The sequence below is a fragment of the Emydura macquarii genome, unplaced genomic scaffold (genome assembly GCF_026122565.2).
Source record: "Emydura macquarii macquarii isolate MOO-44397 ecotype Brisbane River unplaced genomic scaffold, CSIRO-AGI_Emac_v2 contig_476, whole genome shotgun sequence".
Taxonomy (NCBI): Eukaryota; Metazoa; Chordata; order Testudines; family Chelidae; genus Emydura; species Emydura macquarii.
Window position 1 is genome coordinate 460,451 of NW_027130613.1, and position 16,265 is coordinate 476,715.

Consider the following 16,265-nt stretch of genomic DNA (forward strand, 5'->3'; position numbering starts at 1 on the left):
TTCTTCCATTGAATACCGCATGTGCAAACAACAGTAACTTCTGTTTGCAATATTGAAAATAATAAATAAAAACCCTACCTCTCTGCAAAACACACTGTTTTCCCCTTCCCTCCCCCCATGAAAAATGCAGATTTCATGCCATTTAGAACAGAAATTCATTTAAATCCTTTTTCCAAAGGGGAGGAAAAAATAGAGTTCACAGGAACACATACTATTTAGAAAGAAAGGGAAAAGATGCACTGTATATGCATTTCTAATATGTATTAAGGTTGAACTGAAATTTTGTTATAATGTATCTCTAGGATGGAAAGATATCATTAATCTGAAGAAAGCAATGCACACTATTCCTTCTGAAAGTGAGATGACTCCTTTCAATTTAGATTATTTTGTTTTATAGAGGGGTGTTTCTGGTCTTCAATGATAATGGGGCAAAAAGTAAGTGGAATGTATTTTAATAGCCAGTGTGATGCTGCAAATCCTAAGGTAAGCAAGTTTTGCACTGCTTGCTTCTGGTCTTCGGAGACATATTGTTTTTGAACTGATTAGGAGCAGTGTGGCTGGTATTTAGATAATGGTTGGATGGCTCAGAAGTCACACTGTGACTGAAAAATATTTTTAAACAAATAAACCTAAAATTATTTAAACGTGTAAATCATGGCCTAGAAGTCAATAGACTTCTACTAGTATCTATCAGTTGTAATCAGAAGCCCTAGGAACATACATGAGGTGATAATTTAAACATGCCCTACCAATATACTGGCTCTTTTCACTGGAAAACTAACTATCCTATTTTGGCTAGTCCCAGTGATGTGGAACAACAAAGATGAAAAAGTTACTTACCTTGTACAAGTAACTTGAATTCTTCAAGGTGTGTATCCCTATGTGTGCTCCACATCAGCACATGCACGCCCCTGTGTGTTCTTGATCGGATATTTTTGTCAGTAGCTTCTGCAGATCCAAGTCTGTGCCTAGTCACCCTCATGCCCCAATACAAAGGAAAATATAGGGAAAGATGGACCCATCACCACACCTGTTCCTTCTCAATCATGAAAGTCTCAAGAAAGAGACTCTGAGGCAGAGGGGAAGGAGGGCGGGTAATGGAGAACCTAGAGGAACACACATCTCAAATAATTCAAGTTACTGTTCATGGTAAGTAACCTCTCCTTCTTTGACTAGTGTTCCTATAGGTGCTACATGGCAGGCGACTCCCAAGCAGAACTTCCATCATGGAGGCGGGTGCCATGGAAGCAGATATAGTACAGACTGTAGGAGAGTGTCACTGAAAGCCACGTCAGTCCTGGAAGTAGGCACAAAAGCATAATGCCCATAAAATGTGTGAGGCGAAGACCAGGTGTCTGAAGACCTACAGATGTCTGAAATGGGTACATTTTTGGGGAAGGGCTACTCTCAAAAGACTGCCTTGGTGGAATGAACAACAACTCTCAGAGCAGATAAACCACCAAGGCTTTGTAAGATGACAGGACACAATCTGTAATCCATTTGGATGATCTTTGAATGGAGAGCAGATGTCCCTTTATTTTTTCTGCAAAAGAGACAAAGAATTTAGAGGATGCTGTCAAGGCAAAAATGCAGGAGCAATTTTAATGTCCAGGGTATGGAGGCTCGCTTTTTCACTTGAAGAGTGAGGTCTGAGTAAAATCTTAGTAGGTGAATCTCTTCATTAACATGGAATTCAGAAGAGACTTTAGGAAGGAAATGAGAGTGTAGACACAGAATCACCTTACCTTGGTAGAAAACCTTGTATGGTGCATCCGTCTTCAAGGACTGAAGTTCCACCACCCTCCTGGTGGAAGTAATGGCTATAAGGAATGAGGTCTTTAGGGACAAATGAATGAGGAAACAACTCCCCAAATGTTCAAATGCTGGTTTCCTTAGAGCACTGAAAACTAAGGTGACATCCCATGGTGGAATTGGTTCCTTGACAGGAAGGAAGAGGTTGAATAAGCCCTTGATAAATCGTGCAGTGGGCAAAGACTGAGAATCCTTTATGGGAGGGTGAAATGTTGTGATGGAAGCATGCACCCCAACCTTTGAGGGAGGCATCTGTGGTGATAATCTGCGATGGTACCAATGGAACTCCCATGCATACCTTTTGAGGGTCCTTCCACCAGTTCATAGAATTGAGGACCTCCTGAGATATGGACACCAGCTTGGATAGTGTATGTCTATTGAGGGTGTAAACAGTTTTCAACCATGCTTGAGGTGAGAGTGAAGTCTTGCTAAGGGAGTCACAAACATAAAGGCTGCTACATGGCCCAGAAGTTGTTGGCACACCCTTGCAATGGTTAATGGACCCTCTTGGATTATTGAGACAAGGTTGAACATTGTGTTGAATCTGTCCGTGGTTCAGTATACTCTGGCAGGAATCTAGAGTAGCTCCGATGAAATCTATACATTGTGTGGGTATTAAAGTAGAAGTGGGGACCCAGAGAGTGAAACAGACACAATGATTTGCTGGTTGCTGTCTTCACTTCGAGAATCGAGCAGCCCTTCAGGAGCCAATCGCCCAGGTAGGGAAAGACGATGATGCCCATCTAGTGAAGATAGGCTAGTGTGGCTGACAGAACTTTGGTAAAAACCTTTGGGGCGGGGAGAGGCCAGAGAGTAGGATGCAATACTGGCTTACCACGAAATGTAGGAATAGTTTGTGTGAGGAATGAATGGTGACATGAAAATAAATATCCTGAAGGTTGACGAAACAAACCAATCTCTCAGATCCAAAGAGGGAATTACTGTTGCTAGGGTCATCATTCTGAACTGTTGTGAGTGAATGAAGGTGTTTAAAGTCCTGAGGTCCAGAATTGGTCTCCATCCCCTTCTTTTCTTCAGGATGAGGAATTACTAAGAATAGAACCCTTTCCTGATGAAGTCTGGTGGGACAAGTTCAATCTCCTCCAGAGCTAGGAGGGATTGTACCTCTGGCTTTGGCAGGACTTTGTGAGAAGGATCCCTGTAGAGGAACAGAGTGGTGGGTGGGAAGGAGCAGAACTGGAACATCCAGGATCCATCTGTCTGAGGTGATGACAGCACAGGAAGGTAGGAAATGGAGAGATGATCTCCATAAGGGTAGGAGGGGAATAGGTACAACATTGGGTCAGGAACGGGAGGTAGTTCATGATCCTTGACCAATGGGTCAAAACAGGCATTCTGAAGATGTCACTGGCTGGAAGGTTGCTGAAGTGGAGGACTCTTTCATAGGAAATCTGGGCTTCTTCCTGGGTGGTTCAGCTAGTGTCGTGGGCTGGCAGCGGACTGGGGAGATTGCTGAGCCATCTGTGACCTGCTGAATTTTCTTTTCTTTACAAGTGGATGGATACCCAAGTGTAAAAGTTAAAGCTTTATTACTGGTAAAATACAAACGGTCAACACTGCATGTCAAAATATACAAAGTAAGCAGGCTCAAAATGAACTCTAGTAAGCTTTCAGGGAGCATTTTTCTTACTTTGTGCCTATCTGTAAATTTAGATTATTATCAATGGAAATATTTTGTGATCGGTTTGTATGTGTGGTGAAATGAACATTAGCTGAGATTTAATGTTAAACACCTAACCCTTCCAAGCCTACCCAGAATCTATTAGTGTCCAGGGTGGTACAATGCTTTAAGCGCCCATTAGGCATTTGTCTCTTTAGGTCATGATTTTAGTGGTCTTAAAAACTTGCCCACATCATACAGGAAGTTTCTGTTTAGAAGACTGAATTATCATGAATGCTACAGATTATGAGAACATGGAAACTACAGCATTAATTCAAATCACTGTGCCTTTCTAAAACACCATGATATGTATTAAGTCTTGAGCATCAGCCTAGATTAGCAACTCTATATGATCTTATTTTTTCCTTTTGTGGCTTTAAATAAGACCTTTAACCTCCTTTTAATACTGCTTTTCGCGCTGAATTTGCAGTTAGAAGTTTTTTAAAAGAACATTTCTTTGCAAAACAATCGATCATTGTCCTCCAAACTAACCTTGCAATTTAAAGTCAAAGCCATTTTGCTAATCCATATGATGTAAACAAGCATTGTAGGCAATGTGATAAGGACATATTTGACTAGACCAGGTTTCACAGCCTGTTATCATTTCCCTAACCCTTTCAGGGTACAGGAGGTGAGATTATAAAGTGACAGCTCACACAGCTGGTCTGAGGAGATGAAAATTATGGGAGTTCAACTGTGGTGCAAAGAGAATGAATGGCTTGTGAAAAAGTAGAATAGCATGATTATCTTTAGAAATAACATTTAGTGTAGTATTTGCACAAACAGTTTAAGAGCTGGATATTTGCAATCAGTCAAGTCTGACTGCCAAAAGCCTCTACTTACACTAGCTGATCAGAAAAACTCATCTGTTTTTGCCAGCAGCCATCCCATACGCATCAACACTACAACCCAAAAAAAACCTTCAATTTTTTTTTAGATCACAGGTTTAGAGAAATTATGAGAATTCAACAAAAAATTTAGCATCTGTGGGAGAACAAACAACCGCAACAAGAACAATCATTCTGAAGACATACATTTGTAGAAGAAAGCTGCCTCAGGACCATGAAGTTGCCTCATGTATGCTTATAAAGATATTCTCCTTCATTGAAAGAACTAAGCTATCAAGGCCATACAGATTTACGGCACTTCAAAGACTTGGCTGTTTCATGTCGGGAAAATGACAACTTTTAAGATGCAAGCCATTTCAAAGTCAAATAGTCCTCAGAGTTCAGGATACACTGCATGCTCTACTTTTTGGGGGAGGATGGGAGGATAAGAGGGGAAAAGGGAAGAGGGAGTCACAAAAATGTTATTCATTATTAAGACAAATGCTAATCACCCAAATCCCAGTATATGTCAACCAGCATAATTTATTCTGGCTATATATACTAATGCATGGTAGGCCTACCTATACAGAGGATATATATGCTAGGCATATTAATTTGTATAAAATCAATCATGCTAGTACAAGTACCTATCTCAGGAAAAGGTTTTATTCAGAATGCCAAAATCATGACACCAAGGTGCATATCTATCAAAGGCTTTCTTCCTAGACTATGAAGTTCTGACCTTCCTTGGTAGTACTGGGGTAATCTCAACAATCTCCAAAGAACAGTGGCTCTGTAGCTAAGGAAGCACTACTACTACTGGAAGAGCTTTAATTAGTTTTGGAGAGGAAAATGATTCCCCACACGAAGAAGGATCACACAGACGGGGTGAGAGAAGGGAGTGGGTCCAATGGGCTATGGTGGGGAAAAAGCTGCAACAGCCACTGTGTGTGTGGATCCAAACAGCCCATCATATCCTGACAGCAACACCAGAGCCTGCCCACCACATGTGGGGAGAACAAAAAAAAAAGACATGCAGTAAACCACATTTGCTGACCCACCTATCCTATAGCTCAGTGGTTCCCAACTTTTTGGCTCGAGGGCCACGAATATAATTTTTACAGCTCTGAAGGGCCACTGGTCTCTGCCAGCAGCTCCTCCTTCCCTTCCCCCCACTGCAGCCAGAGGGAAGGAGTTCAGCAAGGAGGATCTCCCGTCCCCCTGGCTGCAGCAGGGAAACCGTACACTCCACCTGGGTCCCTAGGCAGCAACTCCCTTCTGCAGCCAGGGGGACGGGAGATTAGTGCTCCCCTCCCTCTGGCTCCAGCAGGGACCCCTGTGCCTAGGGACCCAGGCAGAGCACTTTGCCGTGCTCCCTGCTACAGCCAAGGGTAGGGGAGTGCTGATCTCCTGTCCCCTTTGCTGCAGCAAGGAGGCTGCACCAGCAACACGCTCTGTCTGGGTACTTGGGCAGCAGCTCCCTTCTGCAGCCAGTGGGAGGGGAGCTGCGGGCCACTCTGAAACACCTCACGGGGCACTTTTGGCCCCTGGGCCACGGGTTGGGAACCACTGCATCTAGCTGGCACTGACTGCTGCTCCAGTGTGGTGTTGAATGGCCAGCAGAAGCTGGTGGTGGGGAGCAGGGATGGGCCTGCTAAGACTGTGGTTCTGAGCTTGGCTGATGAAGGAGGCATGGACCTTTACTGTCCGGTACAGGGAGCAGCAGCAGCCCCATCTGAGTTGTGTGCTCACACCAGCATCTTCTGGTTCCCCACAGGAACTCTACTCTCTTCGTGTAGTGCCACTGAAACTATGTAAATTCACTTTTTTTTTTTTTTTTTTTTTTTTTTTTTAAAAGAGGGAGTTGGCAGGTAAGCAGGCCATGTCAAATCAGAGACCCTATTCAACATCAGGAAATTACCTTCTGAACGGCCTAGGGGCATAACCTTCATCTGCCAGTATTCGAGGCATTTAAATCTCAACCTCTCACACACGCAACTCAAATGTTCAGAGTTACACGGTAGGATGAATAACAGGATTTAGCACTTTGATTTAGAACTACTTGTTGTTTTGTTTGTTAAATTACACTATTACTACAGAAATAACTCAAAACCCTAAGAAAGCATTAATTTTAAATTGAAGATAGTAGAGCGTTTGTGGTACCTTCCCGGAAATCTGAATTATGTGGTAAACAGGACTATGATTGGAGATGAAATGTTATTCTTAAGCTCTTCCTAGTCCCAACATAAACTATGATTCCTAAAATGCTGCAGAATCTCAAGAAGAATAATTCGAAAAGCCTCAACATGCTTGACGGGGGGGGGGGGGGAGGAGGAGGGATGGGGGGACATCAAACATACTGTTCTTTTGACTAAGGTGCAATAGCTGGTGCCATCAGGCTATTTACCAATCTATTTACTAAATAAAGTATCAGGAGAGAAAGAGAGATGGGTACATTTGTGTATCTGTAACCAGTGGGTACAGAGAAGAGAAAGAAATGGAAAGGGGGAATCCCATCACACCAACAAATAAAAACTAGGGCATCCTGAAATTGCTGAAGTTGTGTTGACAAAATAGTAAAAATGTGTAAATATCACATTTGGAAGACTAATAACTAGTTCACACAGAAGCATGGTTTTCTTGGTGGTGGTGTTTTTGGTTTTTTTGGTAATTCTGTTGGTAAAAACTAAAATATGCCACTGTATTAAATAATTATTTGTATCACAGTAGTGCATAGATACACCCTAGTAGGCCCCATTGTACTAGACAGTTTACATACTATAAATCTTAAGGGAAAGTTCATATCCTATAGAGTGAATAGTCTCAGTAAGTAAGAGATACAAATGATGGGAGAAAGTAAATGGAAGATAATAATACACCCTAACATGGAACTCAAGAGATTAAAGACCATATTTTTAAAAGGTATTTAGGCACCTAATTCCCACTAAAAACAACAGGAGTTAGGTGCCTAAATACTTTTAAAAATATGGACTTAAGTGACTTGTCTGAGATCACACAAAATACCTGTGGCAGATATGGGAATGAACTGACATTTCCCAAGTCTCAGTCACCATCTTAACAACGTGACCATGCTTCTTCATAGAGGAAGGTCTGAGCCACAGAGCTGTGTCAAGATATTAAACAGTCAAATTACAGGCTTCTGATATGGTTTTACAGTGCTCCTCTGGAGGTTCCAAACAAGGAACCAACTCAGCCATAGAGGGAAACAATTTGAGTCACAGCAAATTTGAAAATTTTCACATGGCAGGAAAATAATTTATTTTTGAGAGTTTCACAGTAAGCAAAGGGAAACCACTGACAGTAGCAGATCAGTATATTCTCACAGAAAATCTATCAGTCCCATTTTAAGCAAATGTGCAGTAGTCAAGGTATCCAAATCAATCAAAGACTGTCACTGGCACTCTGCCTGACCTGCTGGGGATGAATTATGAGTAAGAGCAGTTGAGACACAGATGCAAGATTCTGCATGTAGTTGGAGATGGGATGAAGGATGGCCAATCGAAATTTTTTGTCCTGTCAGTTTTTTTAACATCACAAATCTTAGCCCTTCAGTTCTCACTCTGTGACAAAAAAAATCAGATGATGAGAAGAGTGTACAAGACAATGAGTTACTTGAAGGATAGCTAAATGTATAGACATTTTACTTCATTTATAAAGTTGGTTTAAAAATGCTTGCTAAGGTATTTTAACAAAATTTCATTTTAAAGATTTCTGGAGCTAGAATTTCTCTGCTTTTCCTGTTAATTGATGTAAATCCAAGTACTATCATTATTTTGTTAATTACACACTCTCTCCATAATACTTCTTCGGTGATTACCACATTTGATTAGTTCTCCTACTTTTTCTGCTTTGTAGAAAATATAAACACAGTTTATGCAAACATCATTCTTAAAGCTTAAGTCAAATATAATTAAAATTAAAACTCAAGTTTTTTAGATCAACTTGAAAGTGGGAGCCAAAATTGTAAGGAATAATTAAGAAAATCTCATCTCCTTATACATTGCCTTATATTTGCAAAGCATCTCTCCTTGGATATACGGTAATATTAAGATACTGCTTTCAGCTGGCCACTTAATGAATGCTATTGTTGAAGGATTCTCTCTGTGTGATAGGCTACACTAGGATGTATTATAAAAGGATATATTCCATTATTGCAGCAGCATCAAGAGCTTGTTACTAATGGCACCAAGCATTTTCTCCTCCCCGCTGGGAGTAGGCTTCTACCAGAAGTTTATACTTATTTATTATGCGCCATGCAGATTCCTGGATGCCTGAGGAGGTGGTATCTGCTATTTAGCTTTCCGGGTCCCTTGGACTCCCCAGGAAGATTACTGATAAATCCAGGCAGCTGAGTAGTAGATACCACCTCCTCAGCCACCTGGGAACCTGCATGGTGCATCATAAATAAGCTTGGTTCAGGGGAGGAATGGAGAGTGCGAACTGAGGGGGCTTTAGGGGAAGGCAGGATGTGCAGGAGAGGAGGAGTTTCTGAGGGGGGAGGGATGAGGAGGGATGTGGTAAGTGGCAGAGGGAAGGGGAGGAGGAATGCAAGCTGTGAGAACGGTGACCAGATAGCAAATGTGAAAAATCGGGACAGGAGGTGGGGGGTATTAGGCACCTTTATAAGAAAAAGACTGAAATATTGGGACTATCCCTATAAAATCGGGACCTGTGGTCACTCTAGCTGTGAGTGGGGAGGAGGTTATGGGGGGAAGGGGTGGGGCCCTGGGGCAGAGTGTGGATGGGGCAACAGGCGGAAGAGGCGGGATGGGGAGCTAGCCTCCCCGAGGGGAAACTTCACCCACCATCCATGGTCACTCCCAGACCTGTCAAACACAGAGCTTGCGGACAGCTTTGAATTAGGCTCCCTTATGCATTAATACAATGGACAAAATTGCAATGCTATCAGCTTGGACAAAACTGAAGTAATTTTAATTTAGTTGGTGATTTTTCTGAAAGGCAAAGGAGATCAGTGCTTAAATATTTTTATGGCCTTATTTCAGAATTTTCCTTTTCTTTATTTGGAAGGGATAGCTTCCATTTACTATGCTGCTGGTGAGATGTAGGTCAAATAGCCAAGAATATACCCCTCTGTCATAATGGTTTACTGTCATATTTGCTGTGTGTAGATTTAAAACAAAAGTCCAGGTATCAATGAGTTGTCATATTTACTTGTAAAGTTCCAGACATAGATATGGTGCTATATTAACAAGTAGGGTGAACCTGTTTCACTTACTCTCAATCCCACTCAGTCATTATGTGTCTGAAAATTTGATTCATGCAGTCATGCTTGTAGGTTAATGGGTTTGCATTATGCAGGAGAATAGGCAGTATACAGGAGAACGGGAAAAAGAGGTAAAATCCAATAGGGTGAAGGAGCAGAGAGTGAAAGTTATAGTGGAAAAATTACATTACTATATACATTACATTTCTATATACAGTATATCCAATTTGAACCTGGTTAACTTTCAGGGGTTGCTGTTTTGTCCCTAGTATGCATTGCAAACTTCCTTTACCACTTCTTTTAAAAAAATATATTTTTCCTCTGCTGCTTATGGAAATGCCACTAGAAGAGTTTCTATTGGCATTTCCATTACAAATCCTGTTTCTGAAAGGTGTAAGTTCAGCTCTTAATGTTCACCACTCAGCAGGATTAAATGTGGTATGTAGAGTCTCGGACTATATGAGTCTTTTTGGTTAAAGGAAAAAAAACATGGCTTGATATTTAGTTCAAAAGCCTGTATCTTCCTCCCTGCTTTGGTTTTAGATGCATTTCATGTCACCTTAAGGCACACGTGAACATACACACACGCAACCCCCCTCTTGATTTTAACAAGTACACGGCAAAGTGTGCATATATCTAAAGAAATAAACAAGATTTCCTTAGATGCTACTGTATGATCATGTACACACTGGGGCAGCTCCCACTTTAAAGACTACGAATAATGTCTCTCTCTCTTTAATGAGTAACTCTGTTTTTTCATGGGAAAAACACATATCACCACAGATAAACTATGTACATTATGATCAAATCACAACCATGTGATCCATTTGTAAACTTAGCAAAATTTTCTGTCCTGACTCATGTCTTAGATAGCAGCAGACAGTCAGTAAGGAGAGGCTACTTACCTTACAGTACCTTGAGTTCTTCAAGATGTTTTGTCCCTACATGTGCTCCACTGTAGGATGCATGTGTGCCCATGAGCTCTCAATTGGCTTGTGCCTCCAAATGAAAGCATATAGGGAGGCATGGACCTGTCGTCACTCAGTTCCTTCTCAACTGCAAAGGGAAGCCTTCACAGCTAAGGGGAATGAGTGCAGGAGGTGGACTATCAATAGGGACAAAACATCATGACAAACTCAAGTTATTGTAAGGTAAGTAACTGCTTCTTCTTCTTCGAGCATGTGTCCCTACGGCTGCTCCATTGCAGAAGACTCCCAAGCAGTAACTCAGCAAGGAGGTGGATGATGAGGAGGCAAGTTCAGGACATCTCAGAGGACTGTGTCAACAAAGGTAGTATCTCTGGAAGAAGGCAAGATGGCATAATGTTTGGCGAAGATATGGATAGAAGACCAAGTAAAAGACCTACAAGTAGCAGACTTTTGGGAAAGTTCTTCAGTACAGCCACAGACGTGGACTGAGCTGTCACTGTGAAGGGGCTGCATCTCAGCGGATTCATACCAAGCTAAGATGCAACTTGAAACCCACTTTAGTCTTTGTGTGGAAATAGGCTAACTCTGCATTCTCTCTGCAAGTGATACAAATAGCTAAGGAGAGGCCCAGAAGGTCTCAGTCCTGTCCATGTAGAAGGCAAGGGCCCTTCTGATGTCTAGCGTTGGTCTCCTCTCTGGAGGCATGAGCTTTTGGATAGGACACTGGCAGACAAATCTCTTGATTAATGTGGTATTCTGGAGACCTTTGGAAGGAAGCGATGATGGGGATGGCTTTTCATAACAGGTGGTGGAATACTGCCATTCAGCCATGAGAGCCTGAAGTCCTCCCATTTGACTAGCTGAAGTGATGGCTATGAGGAACAAAGTCTTGAGGGAGAGCTGGAGGAGGGAACAGGCAGCCATCGGTTCAAAGGGAGGTTTCCTCAGGGCATTAAGAATCAAACTGAAGTCCCATTTAGGACTTGAGGAATCTACCTGTAGTAGCATGGGCAAAGACTGAGAAGCCTTTGATGGGTGAGTGGAAGGCTGTGATGGTGGCCAAATGTACTCTGACAGAGCTCATCATTCTTAAATCCAACAGGTAGCCCAGGATTTTGGAAAGCGGAATCACTGAGGCTTGGGAAAAGTGAAGAGAACACCAGGAATGTAAGTCTTCTGAGTCCTAGGTTTCCTGCTAGGTAGGAGAACTGAGTGGACCTTCTCTGAACAGGTTAGCTCCATGCTCAAGAAACATCTAGCAACCATGATTTCAGGTTCAAGAAGGAGAAGTTGGGATAGATCAGGATTCCTGAGTTCTGTGACAGGTGATCCATCCTGAGTGGAAGCAGAAGAGGCATTATTACAGAGAGGTGAAAGAGGTTCGAGTACCATACATGTCTTAGCCAGAATAGCACTATGTGAATAACTCTCACGCTTTCTTGACATAGCTTGAATTAAGTCTTGATCATTAGAGGCAATGGTGGATAAGCATGCAGCAGGATACAGGATCAAAGCATTATCAGGGCATCTCCCAATGAGTTGTGGCCATGTCCTCCTATTGAGCATAAAAGATGGCATTTCGCACTGTTTGGGGTGGCAAAGAAGTCTGCATCTGGGGAACCCCAGATCTGGCAGATGTTGTGGAAGACAGAATTGTTGAGCTGTCACTTGTGGCCCTGAAGAAAGCGACTGCTCAGGGAGTCTGCCATTGTATTCTGGAAAACAGACAGCTGAGACTTCTATCTGATATGAAATGCACCAGTTCCACAGCCTCAGAGATTCTGAGCATAAGGATTGGGCTCTTGCTCTGGCCTGTCAGTTGATGTAACACATTGCAGCCCAGTTGTCCAGCATTACCCTGATGTAGTAGCCCTGTATGGTGTGAAGGAAGTGATGGCAAGCGTAAGAAACTGCTCTCAGCTCCAGAATGTTGATGTGGAGTGTGACCTCTTGTGTGGACTACTTGCCCTGGGTTGTGGCCCTTTTGGAGGTGGCCTCCATCCCAGAAGAGAAGCACCAGTTGTGAGGATCTTTTGAGGATGAGGAAATGTGAGAATGGGGTTCCCATGAAAATCTTCAATGAATCCTTCTACCATCTGAGAGAATCCAGAACCTTCTGAGGTACTGGGACACATTTGGAGAGACTGTCTGGGATGTACACAAATCTTAGCCACATCTGAAGACACATAACGTGCAGTCTTGCGAGGCATGATGAACATGGAGGCCAACATGTAGCCCACAACTTGTAGGCAAATCCTTGCAGTTGTTTGCAGGCTGTGTGGCACTGTGAAGGTTAGACAGGACACAGTGGAGACTCTTGTGGTTGGAGAGACTAGAGTGGTTCCAGTAGTCTCTTCTTTGAACTAGTGTCAATGTAGGTTTCTTTCGATTGATACGAAGGCCCAGAGACTGAAATAGGGCTAGAGTCCCGAAGGTTGCTAATTGGACCTTTAGAGTTGATTGATCTCTGAAGAACCAATCACCCAGGTAAAGGAATACTACTATGCTCCCCTGATGTAAATGGGCCACCAATGCTGAGTGAAGCTTTGTAAAGATGTGGAGCACCCAAAGGAATTATTTGGTACTGGTAATATCCTGAGTCCAGTTTGAAGCACAGGAAGCATTTGTGGGATGGGTGGATAGCTACATTAAAGTAGGCATCCTGAAGGTCAAGGGAGATAAATCAGTCTCCTGGATCTAAGGATGGGATGATAGTGGCAAATGTCACCATCCTGAAGTTCTGGGAAAGGATATAGTCCTTCAAAGTGTGGAGGGAGAAGTCTGTATCAGAGCTGAAGAACTTGGATACTTCAAAGGGTAGATCTTCAGCTGTACTCTGCACCTCCCTCAGGAGGCCAGAAGACTGGAGCTACGATACTCTCTGCATAACCATGGTTGTGACTAGGAATCTAGAAGCTGTGTCTGTGGCATCTAGGACAGCTTGGCAGAAAGTTCTGTCTATCAACTGACCAGCCAAAATTAGGGCCTGAAATTGTTCCCTCTGGTTCTGTGGCAGATGTTCAAGAAAATGTGTGTCTCCTGGCATCTCCTGGTGATGAGGGGGCATAACGTATCAGGGGAAGATCATGTGATACTGGATGGAGATCCTGTGGTATTGAAGGTTGGTCAGTCAGTGCCTGTGAATGATCCAGTACTGCCAAGTATTAGGGTCTCTTTCTGTATGGAACCCTATAAAATTGTTCACCAAGGTGACCCCAGGGATTCCAGTAAACTCATTGAGGGGGTGGGTAGGGAAAGGATCCCCATGAATAGTCATAGCCCTTAGCTTTATGATATCTGGTGGGGTCCTAAAGAGCTTCTCCAGAGTACTGCCTCAGTGAGGTGTGGTGGTCAAGTGCCAAAAAAGAGCCCTGTACTGAGACACCAGAGTCTGAAGTTTCGTCTCCTGGGCTGAAAGGGGAGCTTCAGAGATAGGTGTCAGGGCTGGAGGTCCAGCCATCTAGGTACTATCAAGGAAGGAGTCTGGTAGAAGGTGTAACAAGGGGACAGTACAGTACAGTACTCCAGTATAAACAAATCTCCCAGGGATATAAAACTGAAGGGTATTGGAGGGCTATGGAATCCAGAAGACTGAGTCCGTACCAAGGTTTGGTGGTGCTGAGATGGTGAGCACAGTACTGTGCGGCTCCTAGAGGAGCTACCTCGGAGCCCTGAAAGGGAGATGATAGTAACTGGGTGTGTGAAAGAGGCCTGTGCATCTCTTGGTGCCTGGAAGTGTCAGTTGGTACCTAGGTAGATTGCTCCCTGTCCTGTCTGCTAAAAGACTTGTCAACATGCTGCTTCTTGTGCGGTATCAGTGGCTCAGTACTGGGCTCAGATGGATCTCCGCTGTACCCCTTGAGAGACGTGAGTTCTCCTCAGAGTGGGATTTATGGGTTGACCTACCCATCTTCCTAGGGACTCTGGAAGGAGAAAGAGGCTTCTTTTTAGAAGCCCTAACCTCCAAAGGTGCTTCTGCCAGTAGGATGGCTTGGGATACTGAGACCGATGTTGAGCCCCCATAGGGCTAGTGAATACTCCATTAGAAGGAGCTTCCGTTTAGCCTCTCTATCTTTTCAAGACCTGCCTTTAAGACCCATACAGACCTTACATAAATGGGAGGTTGGTGTGTCTGAGGCAGCAGAGACTGCTTGAATGCCTGTCACTATGGGGAAAAGACCTGTGGCAGTTCTGGCAGGGTGTGATGGGGTGTTCACCCCACACTTGCCTGGAAAGGGTTAATAAAGACTAAGTAGGGGTCTAATTAACCCAATAGGCCACAGCTGAGAAGAATCAGGTGTCTACTGAAGAAGAGGTGGGCTGGATTATAGTTATTAATTTATTGAATAGGGTAATAGGTTTGCCAATTTCTTTAATTAAAGGATCATGAGGTTCGTGTCCTAAATCAGGCTTCAGGTAAGTTTTATAAGGACCCCGGGTACAACACAGGAAGAATTCCAGTGATAACCAGGATTTGTATAATTTTATAAATTTATTAAAACAACACAAAATAATAAACAAATGATTACTATAGAGAAAATAAAATGAATAATCAAATTGATAATAGATTAATACAAAGACTTATTTGATAGATAAATTTATGATATGCTTTAAACTAGTATACTCACACCCTTCCTGGACTTGGTTGAAAGAGATGTCTAATTTCTTAAGTTGGAGTTGAGTGGAATAAGAGCTGCTTCAAAGCTAAGAGCTATAAGCTAAGACTAACATTACAACTTTAAGAATATAAAATAAAGAATGAAGCTTAACACTAAATAAAACTTTAAGCAGGGATAGCTGACAGTCGACTGCCCCGATGAGCTGCCTTTCGATCTTATTTATACCCTTAAGAATATGAGTTCTTCATCCGGGCCCATACTTGGCCTTTCCACCTTCAAACTTTTGGGGTACATGTTGTCTATTGGCTGCTAGGTTCGTACGTATTATTGACGTATCCACATCCTTCTTCAGGTGGTCTTTTATCTCACCTTTGTTATTTCTAGCTTATTGTGGGTTCTGTGGTGTTCTTGTGAAGTTTCTTGGGTGTAACCGGGACAGCCCCTTCCCCTTTTAATATCTCTTGACTTGTCTAGGGTAAAGGTTATAACTATATATGTCTTATCCTGTTCTATTATTGATACTTATCTCTAAATGTTGACGTGGCCTGTCTAGGGTAAAGGTTATGACCATATATATCTTATCCTATTCTACATCTATCTAAGCCAAAGGTTGAATATATATATATCTTAACAGTAGCTGTCATCCAGGATGTGGCCTGGAAGGTACCTTGCATTACAGCTGAATAAAACTAATTTCATCACACAATCATATCAAAATATATATATGAAAAATATCTCTAATAATAAATGCAAGCAAGCAGGTTAGTTCTATAGGCTACAAATCCCCCCTTTGATGGGGTGGTTGCATAATAAACCCCATCACATAATGTGGGTCTGGTTAGTTGTTTGAGGGAATAATTTTCTCATTTCTTCATACTGCTTGCGAAGAAGGAAGAGTATCATAGTGATCTGTATTTTGGTACCTGACCCTTATGGTGACATAATTGTTTTGTTTAGAATTTTGTCTTTGATTGGATCTGAAATTTTTTTGTATTTATTAATTTTATATATCATGAATCCCAATAGAACTAAGATAATTTCTATTGCAATTTCTGTAATTTGACTTTTATTGAGGGAACTTTAAGTTTTAGTAATTTGGGTCAGACATAATGGTAGTAATGTTTTCAAAGATGGGAATAGGAGAGATTGCTT

The 16,265-nt window shown here is 42.4% G+C and overlaps 1 protein-coding gene across 4 annotated transcripts in view; it reads right to left on the reverse strand.

Moving 5' to 3' along the window:
- The window catches only part of APP (amyloid beta precursor protein), a 386,748-nt gene that overhangs the window by 85,774 nt on the left and 284,709 nt on the right, over nucleotides 1-16,265 (reverse strand). The window lies entirely within an intron of this gene.